The sequence below is a fragment of the Protopterus annectens genome, chromosome 8.part1 (genome assembly GCF_019279795.1).
Source record: "Protopterus annectens isolate FY-2018-M chromosome 8.part1, PAN1.0, whole genome shotgun sequence".
Classification (NCBI taxonomy): Eukaryota; Metazoa; Chordata; order Ceratodontiformes; family Protopteridae; genus Protopterus; species Protopterus annectens.
The window spans coordinates 197,785,953-197,807,812 of NC_056742.1; positions in this window are offsets into that span (position 1 = coordinate 197,785,953).

A 21,860-nucleotide genomic window follows, 5' to 3' on the forward strand; every position below is an offset into this window, starting at 1 on the left:
GTCTGGCAAAACTTCTCCCCTGTATTATTTCCTCTGCCCCTCTTTCATCCTCACTAGCCATCATATTTCATGCAGCAGCACTGGTCATGATGATGAGACAGCGGACTGATCCTCTTTATTTTGTAAGCCCTACAGCACATGCTATCTTAAGACAGTGTAAGAACTTCCTCCTGCCCACTGAGAATGAACTTCTACTTAACCCAAAGGACTCTATCTGTGAAAAGTGTCAATAATTTACTAAACTGGAGGCATCCCTCTCTCAGTCTGTGGCATGCAGTGAGTTTAACACTGTGTCTCTCACACCCATGTTATGCAATATCCACGTACTGTAAACACAAAACTGTCTTATGCTAATTCAGTTGCAAAATTTATATCCAAGCCTTCTATGCCTCTTATATCTAGGCATCAGCTTTAAATGTTCAAATCTACCTCTTGCATGTTACCTAGCATCAACAAGTCTAAACTAAAAACAGTGCATTCAGATACTATTCTAAAACACACAGCAGGGTTACAAAACCAGCAAAGCAATTGGGCCAAGCTAGTATATCTGACAACATCATGGCCATAGGTGACTCCCTAGTTAGATACACAGATGTTCCACACACTAGGCTGTGCAAAGATAGAGCGACAGTTAGCTGGACAGGAACTGCAGTGTCAATATTGGCCTTAATTCCTATCATTCCAGGTACACAAATGACCTGATGATTGCACACATGGGAGTGAATGCCTTGAAAAGCACCTCCGTGGCTCCCATGAAGAGAGGAGTGAAGAAACAATCAAGAATATACATCCATATTGGGTATAAAGCTGTTATTAGGCTGTACCCTACCATTGTCAAGACTGATGTCTCAATACAAACAAAAGATAATTTAGTTAAATTATTGGCTCAGCTACTGGCATCATTTTAAGTGTCTCCAATATATATCAGCCTGTGAGCTGATGATTGATAACCCCTGCTGCTTTGCTAGGGATGGCCTGCTTCTCTCTACTCATGACTTCTGGATATTGACCAAAGTTTTTTCCTTCTCGTTGTCAGTCTGGTGGCATAGAAGGATAAATCTCTGAGTATAGCCCAGCTGATCCCGATTTGATGAGTAGCTCAGGTGACTGTCACAGGTAAGCCGAACCCCCAGAATGCCCCTGAGATCGATGATCAGACCTCTTGCAATATCAGAGTAAGTCCATATGGGGTGGCGTGGTTAGGAAGATGCCTGGTTGCCCAGCTTTGACGTAGAGCACTGGGTGCCAAGCAGGTACAAATAGATCTGAGGGGGACCAAAAAAAATTAAAAAAAAAGATTTTTCTTCCCCAAAATGTTTGCTTTAGGTAAGGTCTGTCTCCTCAAATTACTTCATAGTCAGACAAAATCAAAGCAGTATTAAACTGTCAGTTCTAAGTGCTAGAAACATTAACAAAGTGTTGCACTCTTTAGAGGCATTCCTAAACCAGAAAATATAGATGCATGTTTAGTAGCTGAAACATGGTTTCATCACAGAGAAAACACCCCTATGATGCAGAGTTAATGCGTACCATTTTTTCAGACTCAACACTGAAGTGGTAAATGTAGCTGGATTAAGTGTATCCATGCTCCTAAGAAACAATTTCACCTTCATAATGCAAGTCAATGACCTTGAACTTCTCCAGATCCTTATCATGATAAACAAAACCCAGTACCACATCACTGCCAACTACCATAGGGTCTATGGTCAAAACTAACAGCAAGTCATATTTAAAAAAAAATGACATCTCTGATTACAGACCCTAGCAATACCTTTTTGTGTGACTTCAACTAATCTTACACTAATTGGAGAAAATCTGACTTCAATGCTGTAGCACTTAAATAAACTGCAAAGTGCAAATTACCTCCTAACCATTCCATCTTTATTGACTACTCTAAGGCAAATCTATTTGAATTATCTGGTGAAATAATGATATTCAAACACTCTCCTCACCCTGAAGATCCCACATCGCATGCCGTCTTTTTCACTGATAAGTTGTATTCCTAAATACAGGCTTACACTGAGGCCTTGGTCCCTATAAAGCATTAATACAGTGACATACTTAAAACAAACCCATTTGGTGGAAACTCAGTATTATTTACTTATTTGTTTGTCCTTTGCTGCCCAGGTTAGTTCCACTAGTCTAGTGGCCTCCTTTCAGGAAAGACCTGAGGTAGTATTACTACTACTACTACTATAGGGGAAATTCGACAAGGGCATTGCGAACTTCCCTTAATCCTTTCAGTAGGTGCCATGGGATCTTTTAAATCCACCTGAGCTATCACCAACAAAAGCAGATAGAACCTTGGGTTAATATTTTATCTGAAAGATGACACATTATGGAGTGCACCACCCCCTAATGCTACACTGTAGTGTCAGTAATCCAGTCATCTGGTGTGGAAAACAAACCCATTTCCTCCTACTCTTTCAGTACCAAAGGCAAGTGTGTGACATATGCACCACTGACACTGTTTAAAGAAACTATATAATAAGAGATAAAGACTAATTGTTCATATAGGCAAAATTAACACACCACAAGCTTGAGAAGAACTGAAAAATATCAACAGAGAAATTAGAAACAGACTTACCCTTTCCAAAGCAAACACATATTGAAAATTACCACTTACACTAAGGGTAACCACAAAGTGCTCTTCGGCTTTTTCAGGACCCTCAGAAGTAATACCCAGCAATTCTCTGGGTTAATACAAAATAACACAGCAAACTCATCCCCTGAGTACATAGCCAACATATTAGAAGAGAAATTCAGCTTCACGTTTTTCCCCAGTTAGAGACTAATTATTTGAAGAATGTTTGTATGCCTGTGCCTCGGCCAGTCATCTCTGAGCAAGTCCTAAGTAGCTTCATGTGACAGGTAATGTGTCACCCTATCTTCATGTCAGAACCTAACATTGTATGGCTGATTTGTTATTAAGTCTATTCAGCCTCAGTCTCTCCACTGGATTTGTGCCACATGTATGGAGAACTGTTGTAGTTATCCCACTCAACAAATGGGGACCACTACTGAACCTGGAGACTATAGACACATAAGCATATCTGGCCTTATCTGTGAGGCAATGCAGTGCATCATTATGGAACTCATTAACAAAGACAAAGGCAGTCCTCATACCTGGGGTCCAAGCCAATTTGAATTTATTAAAGGCAAATTCTACTTCCCTAACATAGCAGACTGTTTTGAGCAAGTCAATAAAGCACTGGAGTCAGGCAAAGCCTTTGACACTGTTCCACTTTCTGGTATCACTGATAACCTAAACAAACTAAATGTCAACTCCTATGTTATCCCCTGGACATCAAACAAGTTCACCAACAGAACCCAGTCTATTAGTTTTGAGAGTGCATCCCAGGGATCTGTACTAGGACCACACCTCTTTGACATCTACTACTCTGGCATCAAGGCCAATAGCCTGTGGCTGACAAAAAGTGTCAATGACTGCAAATTGAGAGATGGCATAAACACCCCAAGTAGCTGGATTCTCTAGGAGGGTCTAACATGCACTACCAAGTTGTGGTTAGACCCAGCCTCAAACTAAATGCCAAGAAATTCAGCACTGTATGTTTTAGCAAACACAGAACCCATTCTGCTGTCACATAGTTAACACAACCTCAGAAACAGACTTGGCCATTATAGACATAGGTACTTTCATTGACAATAAACTATTCTTTGACCACCAAGTTACCACTATTGCTAGGAAATCCTATTATATTGCCAGACCAACCACCAGGGATGTATCTCCTAGATTCAAGAAAGTCATTGTCCCCCTGTACCCATCCCTTATCATGCTAGTTATATAACATAAAGTATTCCTGGTATGGACATATCTAACCATGTGACTCAGTACGAATGTCTGCAGTATTTCCTTACTAGGACAGTCAAGGGCATGTCCACCTTGATCTACCCTGACAGCCTTATGGAGCTCTCACTCATTTCCATGTCCTGTTGACTTTTTGAGATGTGTCCTCTGCTTAGACTACAAAGTCTCAAAGGATCTGGTCCTGTGCAACCTACTTCACATCCATTAAATAAATAAAATCCTAAGCATTGGCTCAAGAGATCAGAACCTCCACCACAATATAAATAGGACCTGCTGGTGGGATAGATATCTTTCCCAGAGGATATGTCTTTTGAGGAATAGACTTCCCCAGGATGTAATGTACTGTATTCCGTGACTCTTTTTTATGTTCAGCCTTGATGACTGGATTGCCAGTTGTAAGTATACCCTTGGTCTACCCCCTTAAACCCACATGGAAAGGTGATACAACTGGGTGCAAAGTAATTCACCCTGTTGGGGATCTAGCACTAATTTCACGTCTTGGTAAATTCAATGTGAGATCATGCGGTTAGGCTATATTTGGTGCACCACATCTACAGCCTAGTAATAACCTATGAACCTTCAGAAGTGGTCTTGAAGTTAAGGCCAATTGAAAACTAAAACTTATTTTAAACTATTCATTAATTTGAGATTCAGTACTATTGATAGCTTTAAGCAATGCATCTACGTTAACTGTTTCGACATCATGTGACATGAGCTCACCGATAATGTAAAAGATTTGGGAGACCTATGCCTATAAAATGAATAAATTAGTTTATTTTCTGTTTTAATACCTGAAGAAGCACTCTATGTGAAAGCTTGACTTTTTTAATAAAGTGACCATTCTTGTCTCTGAGCTTTTTTTCCGAACATTTATATTATTGTATTTTTCAACATTTAATATGCAAAAAGATACAAGATGACATATCTTCATGAACAGACTGCCCCTGAACTATCAATTAAAAAGATAGTGCCTTTTAGCTATTAGTCTTGGCATGACAAAGTTCTATTGCCTAAAGAAAATGGTTCATTTATACAATTAAATTAGATGTTTGGCATAATACAGGCATACATGTGGAGTAAGTGGTATGTGGCAGGATTCATTTACACATACTATATATAACTATTTGCATATAGTGCTACAATTATTGAAGTTAGTACTTGTCCCTGAGCTTATTGTGATTTTTTTTTTTTATAAACAGTAGCAAGGCAATAGGGATTAGTAAGCCCAACAAGTTTCCCTGAAAGCAGCAATTAAACAATGTTCTAAGAGCCCAGACAATATCCATCTCTTCCAAAACTCAAGTTGCACCAGCCAGCCTGCTATGTAATTACACCCCGAAACACAAAAAGTGGACTGATGAAGTAAGCAGAAAACACAAAAGGGCAGAGGCCAGCATGAAGAGCTATGTTACTGCCAGAGGAACGTCTAGGATCTCGGCATTTTTTAAACAGAGGGAAAACTTGATGAACATTATGTCAACTGAGTTTACCCTTAATAATTAGGACTGCTTCTATTAGTGAGATGTGAGAAACAACAGAAGCATAACTCTATTTATATCAGATGACTACCATTTAGCAGAAATAAAACTATCAATGATTTCTGCTGGGAAATAGAGAACGCTCTAGTAATGGCAATGTTCATTTTTGAAACCATTGTATGGCACTGAGGTAAAGGAAGAAAACAATAATTATTATGAATAAATTCCTGACGTTGTACAGGAAGTGTCATTGCACTGATAGATTAAATGTCACTCAGAATGTCCTAAAGGGCTGCAAACAGGCCATCTTTTATAAATGACTATATATGCACATCAGCCAGCTAATGTGGTAAGACAAATATTTTCTTTCACTGAGCATATTAAGGTAGTACACGCACTTTTCTTTTTAATGTTTGTGTAATCAGATTAAGGCTTCTTGCAAAATGTTACAGATAAAGGGACATTTTCTGTGTTTAATATATTTTAGATTGATTTCAGTTTAGCACAATATACAGCTGATATAAAAATATAGCTGATAAGTCAGTAAGTAAGTACACTAGCTTAGTAACCTTTTACAAACTGTTATGGATCTGAAAGCTGTATGACATATACCTTTATTGTTATATCATAAATGTGAATGCTTATTAATACAAATCAGAGGCAGAATATGAACATATATCTCAAACAAGAACATTGGTGTAATGTTAAACATTACTGTCCTATGTGCCTTGCTACTGACCATTGACTTCTTTACAAATATCTGGAGTAAACATGAGGATTAAAGTTAAAGAAATAGCTTGGAAAGTCATCCAGCGGCCTTAGTTTGCAAATGGCACTTTGCTGGTAGGTGATGCAATGCCTCAGCACATTTTTGAAGTTAATGTTTTGGACAAAACTTGCAATGGTTTTTAGAGATTTTCTTTTACATAAAAATGCAACAGCAACTTCTTAGTGTTACGGACAAGCACAGTACAGCACTTGGTCAAAATTATATAATGAATTAAAATCCAGGAAGTAGTGTTCATGAATTATACATGAAAAACGTAGATGGCTATCATACATTGGATGCTTCATGATTCTTATATTCTGTATTTGAAGCTTAAATCATCATCATCATCATTAAATCATCATCAATGCCCCTTTTCCCATTTTTCTACACGGGATAAGAGTATCATTTTAACTGTCGCCATCTCTCTCAGTTCAGTGCCATACTCCTGCCTTCTTCCACAGACATGCCTCACTGTTGCAGATCTTCTATTACACAATCTATCTGCCTCTTTGTCAGATGCCCTTGTTTCCTCTTACCTTCTTCCTGTCTGTTACAAATATTTTGTATTCTGATTGTCTTCTGCTCTTCTGCAGATGTGCCCAAACTATCATAATCTGTTCTCTTTGATCTTTTCTGTAATTAGAGCTACTTTGGCTTCTGCTCTTATGTCCTCATTTCTTCATGTGTTCCATATTATACTTCATTTCCATCACTTGTAAGTTTTTTCATCTGAGAAATCAGTTGGCATAATGGTTAATTCTTCATCTGCAATGTACAAGGTACAAGGTTCAATCTTGACCTCTGACCAATGTCTGTTTGGAGTTTGCATGTTCTTCCTGTTTCTCTGTCGGGTTCTTCCTACCTCTGGAAAGCATGCTGAGTGTTTCCGTCTCAAAGTAACCAATGATTGGAGCTGGGAGTAGCAGCACAGACTCTACATGGTGCCCTATAGTGGGAAGAGATGTATAGACCAACCACTTTGGGCATCAATTGTGGTGTGCAGTATACCCAAGATAGGAAAACATGGATCACAGACTGCAAGCTATGGCAGGCCTAGCCACTCGGAAGTATAAAATATGGGTCTCTGTGATTCGGTCATATTGAATAATGACACCAAATGGGCATGGGTAATTACCGGTGATAAGTGGATTGAGGAAACAGCCTACTCTGACCAATGACAGGGACCCATACTAACAGCAGGAGGGATGTATGTTCCCCTATTGGCCAGTGTGTGTCTTCCATAAAGCCCAGCAGCCCTGGGTCAATAAGCTACTGGCCTGCCAGTGTCCAGCGGCCCAGCTTGGGTTATCTAAGTTAGCTCTGTTAAGTGGAAGCTGGATGTAAAACCAATCAACCTGTCAAACATGAACTAAGAATTGCTACACTTAATGTAGCTTCACTGACAAGACAGAGCTTGGAAGTGGATGGCATGACATTAGGGAGGAGGCTGGACATCTTATGTATCCGAGAGATAAGAAGGAAGGGCAATGGAGCAAAGACACATGGCTTGGGATCCAGAATTTACTACTCAGCAGGAGGACAGGCCAGAAATCATGTGGGAATTTTGGTGAGAGAGATGCTTCAAAATGCAGTGAGGGATATCATCAGAACTAGTGACAGTCTCACGGCAATCAGACTCCAGTGTAGTGATAAAGCAGTATTCATAATCTCAGCCTATGCCCGAAATGAAGGTTGTGATAGTGAGGAAAAGAGTGCATTCATACAGCAGCTGCAGGACCCACTAGATAAAGCAAGACAACAGAAATTAGTGTAGATAATGGGTGATTTGAATGCACATATCAGGACAGATTGAACAGGATATGATGACTGCCTGGGGCCACATAGGTGTTTCAACATAAATAAAAAAAGGAGAGGCTGTTCTAGACTTCTCTCTGGCATATGGATTGATAGTAGCCAAGTTAGCCAACACATGATTCAGAAAGAGAGACAGTCACAAGATCACATGCAAGAGTGGCCAATGTGTAACTCAGGTGGACTTCTTCCTAGTAAAGAAAGGGCGCAGGGGTAGAATCAGTGACTGCAAAGTCATCCCCAGTGAAACAGTCAGCAGTATAAACCATTGGTTACCACAATCAGCTGAAAGCAATGGTCAGAGAAAGCACTAAGGTCAAGAGAGACCAGGCTGAAGACCTGGAAGTTGGTGGAACAGAAAATACAACAGTTCAATCCAGAAACTAAGAACAGTCACACTGGTGGGAAAAGACTTCAGATTTGAGTGCTGCTCAAAACATAAATTTATTACTTAAAAAAACTCATAAAACAACGACAATAGAGGCTAAGTGGTTTTGTCCTCTGGTAACTGGACTTCATCAGAGCAATTACCCATAAGTCAAGAAGCCTTTTTATACACCATGCTAAATTAATTAATTACATAATATTTTAGTTAATAAAATTTCCTCAAAATGCCAGCATAAACAGCTACTACATTGTAAAACCTATTAGTAAAAGCATGAAATAATTACAAAACAATAATTTACAAACATATGCAGTACACTTAAAGGATTACTGCAGCTAAAATTAAAAAATAAATTCTGTATTTTGTGAATACTCTTAGCTAAACATTTGCATACCCTGTGTAACACATATCAGATGCGTACCCTATGGCACCAAAGCATAATTACTCAAAATAATATCCAGCTTTGAATTTTAGTATGCTGTATATTGAAACATTTTCTTTTAAATCTGGTGGCTGGGTGGCATTGGTCCTAAGTTGCCATTTAAGTTCTAAAAATTCTAAGATGTCATCACTTGGTCCCCCCGCTCACCTAGGTTAACCTGCTCAATAATGCAAAACTTCAACTGGTGCATGAGGTTGGATTTAATGTGCTTATATAGGGTGTTGGTTTCATCTTTCTTCTTGATGTCATATATATGTTGATATACCCTTTCCCTGCATTTGCATTTAGTTTTCCCTATGTAAAATGCTGTGCAAAGTGTGCATAACCCTAAATAAACAATGCCCTTGGTGTAACATGTAAACTTGCCACTAGGTTTTATGTACCCAAAGCCATGTATATTAAAGGAAGCACCTTCCATAACATACTTGCTTTGATTACAGCTTCTGCACTTGACCATTCTCCCCTTATTTTCATGTGTTCACATTCTGTCAAGTATCAGGTTAAAACTAGGAGCTTTTTTATATATCACTACTAGTCTTTTTCCCACTGCACTAAGGTTGTCTGGCTTGGCTTCAAAAATAGTCGAATTTCATTCTAAAATCCCCCTTAAGTCATCCAATTCATTAGTGTAAGTCAACACCATTCCATTGTTGAATTGTTTACCACTTGTTCCCTCTGCTTTGTCACCCATTCTATCACTAGGGGTGGTGAGTGTAGTATTAGACATTCCAAATAGTGCAATAAAGTGCCCAGAGGACCTCTTTCTACAAACTTTATCAAAGATTTTTTTTCAAAAACAATTCAGGGTATCCCCTCCATACAAACATACCTTTAAGTGTTTCTAATTCCCCGTGGAAGTCATCCTTTCCTGACACCATTTTTGCTAGTCTCACACATTGCCCCTTTACAATCAAATTTTTTTGATGTAGTGGATGCATACTCTTGAAGTGTAACAGAGCGTTGGAATAAGTAGGTTTCCTGTATGTAGTTGAATCAAATCCTCTCTTTACATAATTTTTGGTAAGTGTTATATCCAAAAAATGTACAGTGTCCCCCTGAATATCCATGGTGAATTTCAAGAAATCTGTAGTAGTATGCAAGTAGTCAAAAAACTTGTCCAACTTATCTACAGTGACAATCCAGAAAAGTACCATGTCATCTAAAAATGTCCATAGAATATCCAACAGTCCTTAAATTCTGAGTTAAGTACATAGTTCTATTCCTTATATGAAAGGACTGTCTTTGTAAACATGGGGTCACAAGCTGCCTCCATTGCTCCTGTCTTCTGCCGAAAGTACTGGCCCTGAAACGTTAAAAAAGTTGTTTTCTAAGACTACTTCAATGAGTTCCCAGAGTGTTTCCAGTTTTCTGTGGCCCAGTGTAGTGTTGTGCCTTAGGTAGTCATAAAACCAGTCTGTACCTGTTCTATGTGGAATCACACAGAAGAGATCCTGCACGTCGATAGTAACAAATAAAATCTCTTCCCTAAACAAGTCATTGGTTATTCTGCTAAGGAAATCCCATGAGTCTCTTAACAGGACAGTGTTTGATTTTAACACAGTTTTTTTTATAAAAATCAATGTATTTTGCAATACACAAAGATTTTTATGCCTTAGCATCAACTATAGGATGCAATGGAGGATCTACAACATATCTATGAACCTTTGGGATCCCGAATATTGTGGGGATCTTTGGGTTACATATGTTAAGGAAATTATGTTCTTCCATGGATATTTGACTATTCATAAGCATGTCCTCAAGAGTAAGATCTATTTTGCGATAGGCTATATTTATGTCATTAATGAGGGCTTCCTCGCAGATGTCCCAGTACAACATGCTAAACATTTTGTTTACATAATCATTCGTGTCCATTACCACCACCTCTCCCCCCTTGTCTGTTTCCATAACGCTCACACTTTTGTTGTTCATTATATCTAGTAAAATTGTTGCTTCCATGTCACTCAAATTGTGGTGACCTCTTGCATGCTTAGTTGTTTTTAGCTAATTTATAAAGTTAAATTCACACAACATTTCAAAGAGAAAAACTGTAGGATGAAAGGGGGGCGTTAAAAGTACTAGGTCTCTTAATGAGGTTGGCAGAAAAGGAATTAAGTTCAACTTGTCTGTTGTCATTGAAGTACAACCTAAAGTTAATTTTTCTAGTGTATAACTTTAGCTGAATCAGGGCTTCTTCAATTTTTATACTTATGGTGGGTACAAATGTAAATCCTTTTTCAAATTAATTTGCCCAATTAACACCAATGTTTAACACACTATAGTTGTACACCTTAAAATCTGCTTGTGCATTGTGTATAATAGTATACTTATTTAGTTCTAGTTCCTGTAATTGCGGTTGCCTCTCCCCCTCTATACTGTTCCACATCTCTGTCCCCTTATCCCCTTCCTCCTGTTGTAAGAGGCATTGGGCTCCCAATAACTCGAGGTGTCTGATGGTGTTGTGCCCATTCCTCTCTCTTTATAAGCCTCCGTGAACATCTCAGTTGGGGGGGGGGTCCCTAAAGGGGATTCAGGTTGATTTTGGTGTACTTTAGGCTCAGCAACTTCTAGCATGTTTGCCCCCCCCCCCCATTAACATGGTCTACATGGGAAGCTGGTATTTCATTTCCATTACTTGGGGGAAGGGTGGATAGGCTACACCTTAATCATACTCAGCTCTATCTCTTTCAAGTTTTTTAATTTTCATGTTTTTCATCAATAAAATGTCACTTTCAATACTTTTAATCATATTATTGTATTCCTCTGTCTTACTTTTAAATAATAAATCATTGTGCATACTTTCATTTAGTCCATTAATAACAATGTTAAGTTCACACATTTGTCTGTCATAGTCCTTAACAAGTAGTTCAAGTAACTCACATCCATGTCTGTTGAACAATTTCAACAGTTCCTGGTTTTGAAGTCAACACGGACCACATTAGTGCAATGGGAAAAAGACCAGTAGTGATATACAAAAAAACTCCTAGTTTTAAACTGATAGTCAAGTGCAGAAGCTGTAATCAATGCAAGCATGTTATGGAAGGTTCTTCCTTTAATTTACATGGCTTTGGGTACATAAAACTTAGTGGCAGGTTTACATGTTCCACCAGCATCTTACATAGGGAAAACTAAATGTAAATGCATGCAAAGGATATATCAACATATATATATATGACATCAAGAAGAAAGATGAAAACAACACCCTATAAAGGCACATTAAGTCCAACCTCATGCACCAGTTGAAGTTTTGCATTATTGAGCAGGTTAACCTAGGTGAGCGAGGTGGACCAACTGATGACTTCTTAGAAAGTTTAGAACTTAAATGGCAACTTAGGACCAATGCCACCCAGCCACCAGGTTTAAATTAAAATATTTCAATTTCCAGCATACTAAAACTCAAAAATGGATATTATTTTGGGCAATTACACTTTGGTGCCATAGAGTACACATTTCATATGTGTTACACAGGTTTATGCAAATGTTTAGCTAAGAGTATTCACAAAATGCAGAAAAAATGTTTTTAATTTTAGCTGCAGTAATCCTTTAAGTGCACTGCATATGGTTGTAAATTATTGCTTTGTAATTATTTCATGTTTTTACTAGTAGGCTTTACAATGTTGTAGCTGTTTATGCTGGCATCCTGAGGAAGTTTTATTAACTAGAATATTATGTAATTAATTTAGCATGATGTATAAAAAGGCATCTTGACTTATGGGTAATTGTTCTGATGAAGTCCCGTTACCAGAGGATGAAAGTGCTTAACCTCTATTGTTGTTTTATGAGTTTTTTAAGTAATAAATTTATGTTTTGAGCAGCACTAAACTCTGAAGTCTTTTTCCACCAGTGTACAGTTCAAGGAATTACTCAGGTCTGTAGCACCCGAAGAGGAGGAGGAAGTAGATGGAGTTGAAGAAGAATGGCAACGTCTCAAAACAGCATGTGGGAGGACTATAGAACAGATATGTGGCCGAGCCAGGTATGGAAATAAGGTAGATAAGAAAAGCAGGTGGTATAATGCAGAGGTCCAAGTAATCATCAAAAGAAAGAAAGAGTGCAGGAAAAAGTGGAAATAGAAAAGATGGACCAGGCTAGGAAGGAATACTGGATGGCTAATAAAGAAGTTAAGAAAGGAGTTAACAATAGCAAAATAAATAAATAAATAAATAAATAAAGGAGAATCAGAGGCACTCTGGAAAGTGAATCAGTAGGTAGCACAAATAAACTATATTAGGTTGCAAAACAATGAAGGATAAAGACAGAAATTAAAATGCTATTTAAAAATGAAGGTTTTGAAAAATTCAGTTACTCAACTGAGATGATATTGCCAAATTGATCATATATATTTTTATGGATTTATGAGTTGCTCACCTAATCAACTCAGCCTGTCTGAATCTGTCTTGTGTTTTGCAAATTAATTACTTATTTATGAAAAGTCTTGCCATCTGAAGGATTACCCCAGCAAGTATAGCACTGAGTTGTCTGTATTTTGTAAGTCTGCATGGGTTTGCTTGTTAACTTCAGTACTATGAATTACACCTTCAAGCATTCCTCTCAGACTGGATGTTAAGCTTGCATGCATCCAGCTTAGAAGAAGAAGAAAAAAATGTGTTTGGAACATGCCTAAAAGTAGGACATATGACTTATTTTTTATTATTTCTTACTTTTATACTATAAATGGGTTTAACATAGCAAGACAGTTTTAAAATAAGCAACGGATTTAACATGAAAAAAAAAAAAAAAGCAGTAAGATCTCTTTTCTTTCACCCACAACCACTCTGATGTGATGTAGCGGCGCGGTACATCAACATTTTACACATGCCGCAGATCTCTGCGGAAGGGGGGGTAAACAGGCATTATACTATGCATTATATAAAGAAAGTAATAGTTTCTTTTCTTATTATTTCTTTTTCTTCCCATTGTATAAAGTGAATTCACCCATTCTGAATTTAACTTTCAAGTTTATTTACGGTGAAGGATAAGACCTTGCCAGGTAATGCAGTCATTCAGGCATATATCAAGGATTTTTCTTACTTTGTCCCTAATACTCTGCTGCATATCTGCAGACACACAAAGGAGAGATATGTAATGGGCATTGTCAGGTCATGTTAGCTTCTTGGAAGCAAGTGCCTCCTTGTGCTTCCTGATCACAGCTGGCAAGACTGAACCCTGAGCATGAGTATCCATTGCTTCTTCATTAAGGTGAGAAAATATTGTCCTATCTCTAACACCTCCATTGTCAGGCCTACTAATCAATCCCAAGATGCTATTGCCACAGCCCTGTTTTATGTTGCTATGCCACAGTACTAGCTTGGTTTCAATCTAGGCCAATGTTAACAGCACTCCATCCAAGCAATGGGTTGACACTTTATAACAAGATGTTTGCAAACACGGAATTTTCAAATATAAAAAAGAAAGTAAGAATTAAACATCTCTTTCCCTTGATCTTTGGTTGCAGTATAAAAGGAGCATCACATCACCTATCCGTGAATAATATTCTTTGCCAAAGTGATGTTCATCACATTGATCACTGCTGCAGTATCTTTAGCTACATGGTTTCTATCCTGAAAAGGATATAACAGCCAGACAGATTCCAAAGCTTTAGTGCATCTTCATTGCACCCAAATTGTTAGGCAGCTCAATATGAGCTTACAGAAGGACAAGTTTGGATGCAAAACCCTTCAGTGCTTTACTGCTGTCAAAGAGTACACTCCTCTGAGGCTTTCAAAGATCATCAGTCTTGTGTGCATTCCTTTGCTGGGCAGAGAAGTTCCCTTTGGGGGAAAAAAACTTAAATTTTCTTAATTTTGTTCATATTTTATGTTCCTTTTCAGGAAAGTTATTTTAAAGCTAGGAGTGTTGTGTTTTAATGGACTGTCTCAAAACTGAACTGTACTTTTAAGCAGAGCACTTGTTTGCTTTTTTTTTGTTTTGTTTTTTTTTTGCCTGTCAGTTTAAAAGTGGCGTCAAGTAACTGAAAACATATTTTTGTGTAGAAATTGTTTTTATTTTACTTTTATGGGCTGACATAGTGTTTTAAATTGCTGTTTACTGTGTGTTTCTGTCAAGAAAGCAACTTTTGTGGAATGGTAGTGTTTACCAACAACTGATACTTGTCTTCCTTGGGAAAGAGGCACCATTTTCATCTTGACCATGGAACAGACTACCGGTCCAATGGTCAGTCCTTCTTCCGGTCAAAAAAGAAAAAAAATGAAGCAAACATTCTTTGCCACCAAAGCAGGCTAACAGTTTGCCTCTGCTTCAGGTGGGTGACTGCTGTGGCCATTTGTTATACCTCAGATTGCTCATCTTTTACCACAGATCCCTCTGGAGTATCACTTACAGTCACTATGGGCCCAGAGATAACCATGTTCTGTGCAGCTGTCGGGGTTCCTTCATTAGGCAAGGTAGTCCCACTCTTGTCAGTCCTGGGAGAGAGAACAGGGAAGGTTTCCCTTTTGTGTCAGGATGCTCTGCCCATCATTGGGGAAGCAATGGCCAGCCATTAATAATACAGTTGGCCCAATTTTGCCTGTTAAAAAGAAACCAAAAAAAAAACAAGCATGCATCTACTCTTTCTTAATTTCTTTTGAATAGGAGTAGCATACTGGGTCTGGAATGGGGTTTAATTCAGACTTGTGAAGTAGTTTGTGGTAAATGAAAGACAGATTCCTCTTTTTCTTGAAGAGATTCAAGATTCTGAATCTAAACAGGAAGATGTAGGGAAGATACATGTTTTTCTTCTGATTTCTGATTTAGACTCAGAGTAGAACACAGTTTCTGACTCTCCCTGTAGGGTTTCTCATTCTAAGAGACTTTTGGTAGAATGTGCCAGTGTTTTAGTGGAAGAACACTTAGGTTTCCCAGTCCCTCAAAAATACTAACCATTGTTACAGAAGACTTTTCCAGAAGTTACATAAATCCTGCCTATTTTGTCTGCTTTAGAAGATGTGTGTTACTGCCTGCAATCCTCCTGATAGTCAGCCAGCTGCCCCTAAAAAGGCAGATGGGATGTATAAAATGCCATGGTCTTTAAATGTTTCTATATTACACCCAAACCTGACCCAGCAGCTATAGCTTTAGTTGCTTCCACTGCTGCTAAGCACTTAGCTTATTAGATTTTACATGCTCTGATAAGGATTGTAAAATTATTGATATGTATGGGAAAAAAAGTGTATACTTCAGCTCTGATATTCAGAGTTTTGAATTGGCAGGCTCATATGTTAAAGTTTGCTTTCACAAATTATGAAACTATGGGGAATGTTTTATCTGCAGTTCCTTCTTGTAAGGAAAAATCAGCTTTAAATAACTTAGTTTCTTCTATTACACAGGTCACAACTCATTGTTTATGGTGTGTGTACGACTCTGTTGGCTAGTCTACAAAGGGTGTATGACATGGTCCCCCTTGCTTGTTGATGTTCACCATGACCTTGATATTGTCTCCACGCCTTTGAAGACTTTCCAGTGACCAAAGATTGTTTGGAGAGTTGAGCGCCTTGATCAAGGCAACCATCTCCTTTAAGTTTATGTGCTTGCATTTCTCCTTGGTGTCCTGCATCCCCTGCAATTTTATCCCCCCTGAAACTGCTTCCAAGCAAAGTCCAATGTGTCTTTAGTGACTGATTGCTTTGGAGCAGGGAGAGTGAAGGGGAGATCTAGATTTAAGGATATCTGCTGTCTCCACCAAAATATTTCTGTTCTGATGAACCCAAGCCATGTTAGCTTGGGATATAGCTTCACAGCTCAATCTCATGCTGCCATCATCCTACATTCCATAACAGCAAAACTGTACTGCAGACAAGTTGGCCAAGACCAGGACAGACCCTCGTGAACTGAAACTAGATCAGGGGGTCTTTCAAGATCTGCTCCATCTCTGTGGGTTTCCACAAGTAGACCTCTTGTCTCTGCTCTGATCTGTGAACTGGCAAATAATCTGTTTCACGTCTCTCAGCAAAAAGGCCTGGGAACAGATGTATTTTCTTTTCCTTGGACATAAATATTTGTGTATGCTTTTCCAATAAACCCCTTAGGTATTTCTGAAGATTCAGATGGAATCCCTAAGATAATTGTGGTAACACCATTCTGACCCATACAACTGTGAGTCTCCCTTCTTTTAGAACTTGATTAGACACTTATCACACGTTTTCTCACAGACTGGGTCTACTCATACTAGAACAGGCATATTGGGGATTCCACTGGTGATTGGCCTCTTTATGAATGTGGCCTCACCGATTCTAACCTTCTGGGTTCCATCAGTGAGCCAAAAAGCTAATAAGCATGTTATAAATAGGTTTATACCTAGTTCAATAAGTTTGTTGACAATGCCCAAGTGAGGTATTGAATCAAATGTTTTAGCAAGATCTAGCTAGGCAGTATGCACTGTTTTGTTCTCGTCCATTGTCTTATTGACCATTTCAAAGAAGACTGCCAGATTCAGTAAGCATGACCTTCATCTGACAAAGTGAAATTCAAATAGAGCCATTGTCTGGTGAAGGTTTATTATGTCCTTGTTGATTATTTCCATGATAATTCTTTCTATGGCTTTGCAAATAAGAGTACTCAGACTAATAGGTCTGAAGTTTCCAGGATCTGTTGAAGGTCCTCCCTTATGAATGTGAGTGACTGTCACAGTCATCCATTCATGTAGCACAAAGCCTGTTTTAACATTATAATTAAATAATGACTCTAGGGGTTATGATAAGTTCAATTTTATACTGCTCAGGAGGCATCTTGGGATGTTTTTAGGGCCGATTGACACTGCGTTCTTTGTCTTACTGAGCACAGCCAGTACATGCTCCCTAGTTCTAGATGGATGGGTCACATTTGAGAGTTTCTGAGAGCAATTCAGTATAGGTTGATGTGTTTTCAGGGTTTGGAGAGGCATTAAATTGGGTCTACTTTATATCATCGAAAAATTAAAATCTCGAGCACTGACATCAGTGAAAATGCAGAATGTCGAAATTAATTTTTTTTGGATCACAGTAGACTGGAGATCGGGATACTTGCCCTTTCCTCACTGTAGTGCGATCTCGGAGTTGGCATATATATTTAGCGGGGGTGTGGGGGGCACAGCCCCCCCACAATAGCAATTTCAACATTCTGCATTTTTGCTGATGTTAGCGCTAGAGATTTTAATTTTTTGATGCTAGAAAGTTTACCCTTTCTGTGCCTGTAAATATGAAGTTGTGTAGGATTCCCAGTCTATAGAGGGGTACTTAAAGTCTCCCATGAATAGGGTGTTAGATTGGATGATAAGGGTCTCCATTATTTCCAATATGCATTATAAGCAACTTGGGACATTGAGGTTGACCTATAGCCTGCTAAGATATGGTACAGGATTTTACCTATGGTGATCTGCACATAAAGCAACTCCCGCAAGTCATCTTGTCTGACCACCCTAGAGGTATGCTTGTTATTGATGCATAGTGTAACACCTCTATCTTAGCTCTTGTCTGTGCAGCTACTGAAATCTTCCACTGCTGGGGTATTCTCTGCTCCTTTAAACCATGCCTTGGTAACTGCACAGATATTTATATTATTGAATGTGAGAATGGATTGGAGAAAGTTTCCTATTTAGGATCCTGGCATTGAGCAGTAATATCCTAAAGTTCAGTTGAGTTGTTTTTGCCTTGTCAGCAGATTAGTCAATTTGGCATTGGCTACAAAATGTATTGATTAAATGAATCATAACAGAGGAATAAGAAAGGCCATAGGATAATAACTTAATTGGCTGCCTGGATGACAGGGTCTTAATTCCATTTAGGCACCTGTTTACTGTGGAGAGTGCAACAGACACTAATGGAGGCAAGAAAACCTACTACTAAAAAATCACATATTAGGAAATGGAAAATATTTCCTAGTTTGTCACAACAGCATAATCAGCACTCATTCAACACTAATAGTTCTTTGGTGTGAGTTCCCATCTTATGGCCTATCTTATTCCTCTATCAAAGTTCATTTATCAGCCATTTCAACATGTCTGCTCATGCTTTCTACTTTTCAGTGCAGTCTCATGTCAAAACATTCTTGAAAGTGGTTTTACATAAGAAGCCTCCAAGATAACTGCTGGCCCCTCCTTGGGATATTAATTTTGTGTTGGAGAAGCAAATACTCTCTCCATTTGAACCAGGTATTCTAGCTGACTTGAGGTGCTTGACATGGAAAACAGTTTTACTGATTGCTCTGATAGCTGTAAAAAGGGTATCTGATATGCAAATTATTATGGTGAGCCAACCCTCTATGTCATTGCCCATAGACAGGGTTTCTTTGAGAATTAGTTCTTTTATGCCTAAAGTGATATCTGAATTTAATGTAAAACAATTTATCCATCTCTCTGTTATCTTTTTTGAACCTAAAAGTAAGGAAAAAAGGATATTCCATACCTGGGATGTCCTCAGACACCTCATGTACCATCTTGACAGTACTTTATCTTTCATATCTTTGGATCAAGTGTTAATTTCTTGTGAAGGTAAAAATAAAGGACAACCTGTGTCAAAGCAGTCTATTCCCAAATGGTTGTCTAAGACTATTACCCTTTGTATACTCACCAGGGCCTTAGTATCATCTATGGCTTTCTGGAAAGGATTGTAATCTAGTTGTATTCTATAGGCTGTTACTTGGTCCACTGTACATACTTTTACAAAGCTCTATAAGCTAGATTCCTTTTCTAGGTCCAGATCAAGCTTTGCTAGGACCATTCTCCAGGGGCTCATAAACTCTCCTCCTTCATCCTCACAAATATAGTTAGCAAAGTTAATCTACTCTTATAGCTGTGCAAGTAAAACTTTCCATTACAGTAGATTTTTGAATGACTGCTGCTGCAGTAGCCGCTTCCTCCCAACATCACCCTTGATTTTTCTGCGTGTTTTTTATGCCAGGGTGTGTTCATATATTTTTGTTGTCCCTAGCATTTTCTAGCAGGAAAGCTCAGAATGGCTTTCCACCCAACTTGTCTTAAGGTTAGGTCAACTGAAGCTGCCTGACAGTTTGGGAGCAGAGAAGCACCATGAAGCTTTGGAAGCTGTCTGATTGTTATATCCTTGGTAGAGTGTACCACATGCAGCTAAGGCTACTGCAGTACTGATTATTTGATCACCTACTGTTTTGGTAAGTTTTACTTACACAACTGTACTTTTCTTCTTCACATTTTGTAATATGCAATCTAGTCAATATATTTAATGTTTTAAAATGGAAATCTGTTAAAAATAATTAATAATTATATTTTTCTTTCAACAAAAGATTCAACAGAAGTAATTAGCTTGCAGTCATGCAGTTGCCAATAACAACTGTTACTATTTAAATTATATAAATATACTTGATTGACATTTGACATCTATCAAGTTCATGCAAAAGTGTATTGTAAGGTCTATATCTTTTATAAAACTAATTAAACAGATTATGCAAAACCTGCTAATGTTCCTTTGATCTAACTTTTTTTATTGACAGATGCCATTGAATATACTTCCTTATAAGTTATTATTATACTATTCTAAGAAACAAACATCATATACATAACAGATAGTTAAGAAGGGATTCAGCAAAGTACAAAGACATAATTGTGTAGAAATGCACACATGCAGATAAGCTGCCAAAAGTCAACCTTGAAAGTGTCTGAGAGTATTACATCTGTCTGAATTTGTCACAGACTAGTATTGTAAAGAGTACTTCAAAAATGCACAACATGTTCTTGTATTTTTCCTTGTACACAATAGGTCAAGGAATATTCAATATTATGAATAATTTCTGGAATATAATATCAGTGATGGAGCACATCTAACACTTCCTATAGAAAGACTAGTTTGACACCTGCTGTATAAATACCAAATCCCTTTGTGATAAGTAGGGGAAGATTTGTTATGTTCTGGTTAATGTAGCTGTCTAAAATGTAGAGTCTTACAATACAGAAATAGCTCATATTGATCATGAAATGGAAGGCCGAGGAGTACTTTCGTAATTAGGAATAACTAGCAGAAATGCATGCATTGTCATTACAGGTAAGTATGGGAGTTCTGTAATACCGCATCTATAATTATGAAATGAAGAAAAAAGACACCACTTTTGGTTATTTTCTTATGACATGCTTCTGGGGAGGTCTGGCTGCACATAAATGAAGAAAGTGTGAACTGAACAGAAGAATAAAGATTACAGGAAAAGAATACATGATAGAGGTCCTGAAGGAAGATCAGGTGATATTATCCTGTTTTAAAGGTTTGAAAACAGTAAGAAATTAAACTTGGAATATGAATAACCCAATAATTTTAACTCCAGCAAAAGCTATATGAAGCATACCAAATCACAAGTTCTGTTAAGGAAGAAACATATATACCAGAGCTGTAATATATATGCAAAGAAAACTCATGTCTTCCCTTACTACCTTTATTTTAATTACGTATGTTAAAATATTATAGCGTGCATAGAGAATTATGTGTCTCACACTTAACTTCTTGTAGAATTTGTTGCTGGTAAATCACTCATAATGTTTACTGCAAGGCAATAGTAATTCATGAGGATGGCCATCTAATATATATACTCCTCTCCATTGGATTTTCTACATTGTCCAAAGTAAAATTATGCTGCAGAAGTGATTATGCAAACTCTCTCTCTCTCTCTCTCTATATATATATATATATATATATATATATATATGTAGTATCATAGATTAGTAGCATGTTAACTGTTCTCATGGGCCATTTTAAGCCTAGCCAATTATCCCATGTGATAATCAAACCCTGTACCTTCTGTTTATAAGGCACACCTTAAACATTTTGCCAACTTTTCATATATGTTTGCATTCAAATGTTGTAGGGTTCCTGTGTATTTCCTGTGGCTGAGATAATCCCCCGGATTTACTATTCTTCCATGCAGGACTGGCTTAGTCCTGCACAAAAGCAGCTGTTTAGGAGCAGGACGGCAGCGCACCATGCATATTAATGAAGGCATGCTGCCTGAGCTTCTAATCTTACACGGAGCATGTAAGAGTGCAGGGGGCATGTCTGAGAGCAGAATTCTCAGCATATACATGCCCCTGTAATAAAGAACAGCAGAAAGCCCTAAAAGAATGAGCGAGACCACTCATAGGTGTCCACATACCCCCAGTAGCATCCCCCCACGTGTACAAGAGCAATAGTAAACACAAACAATATAAAGATATT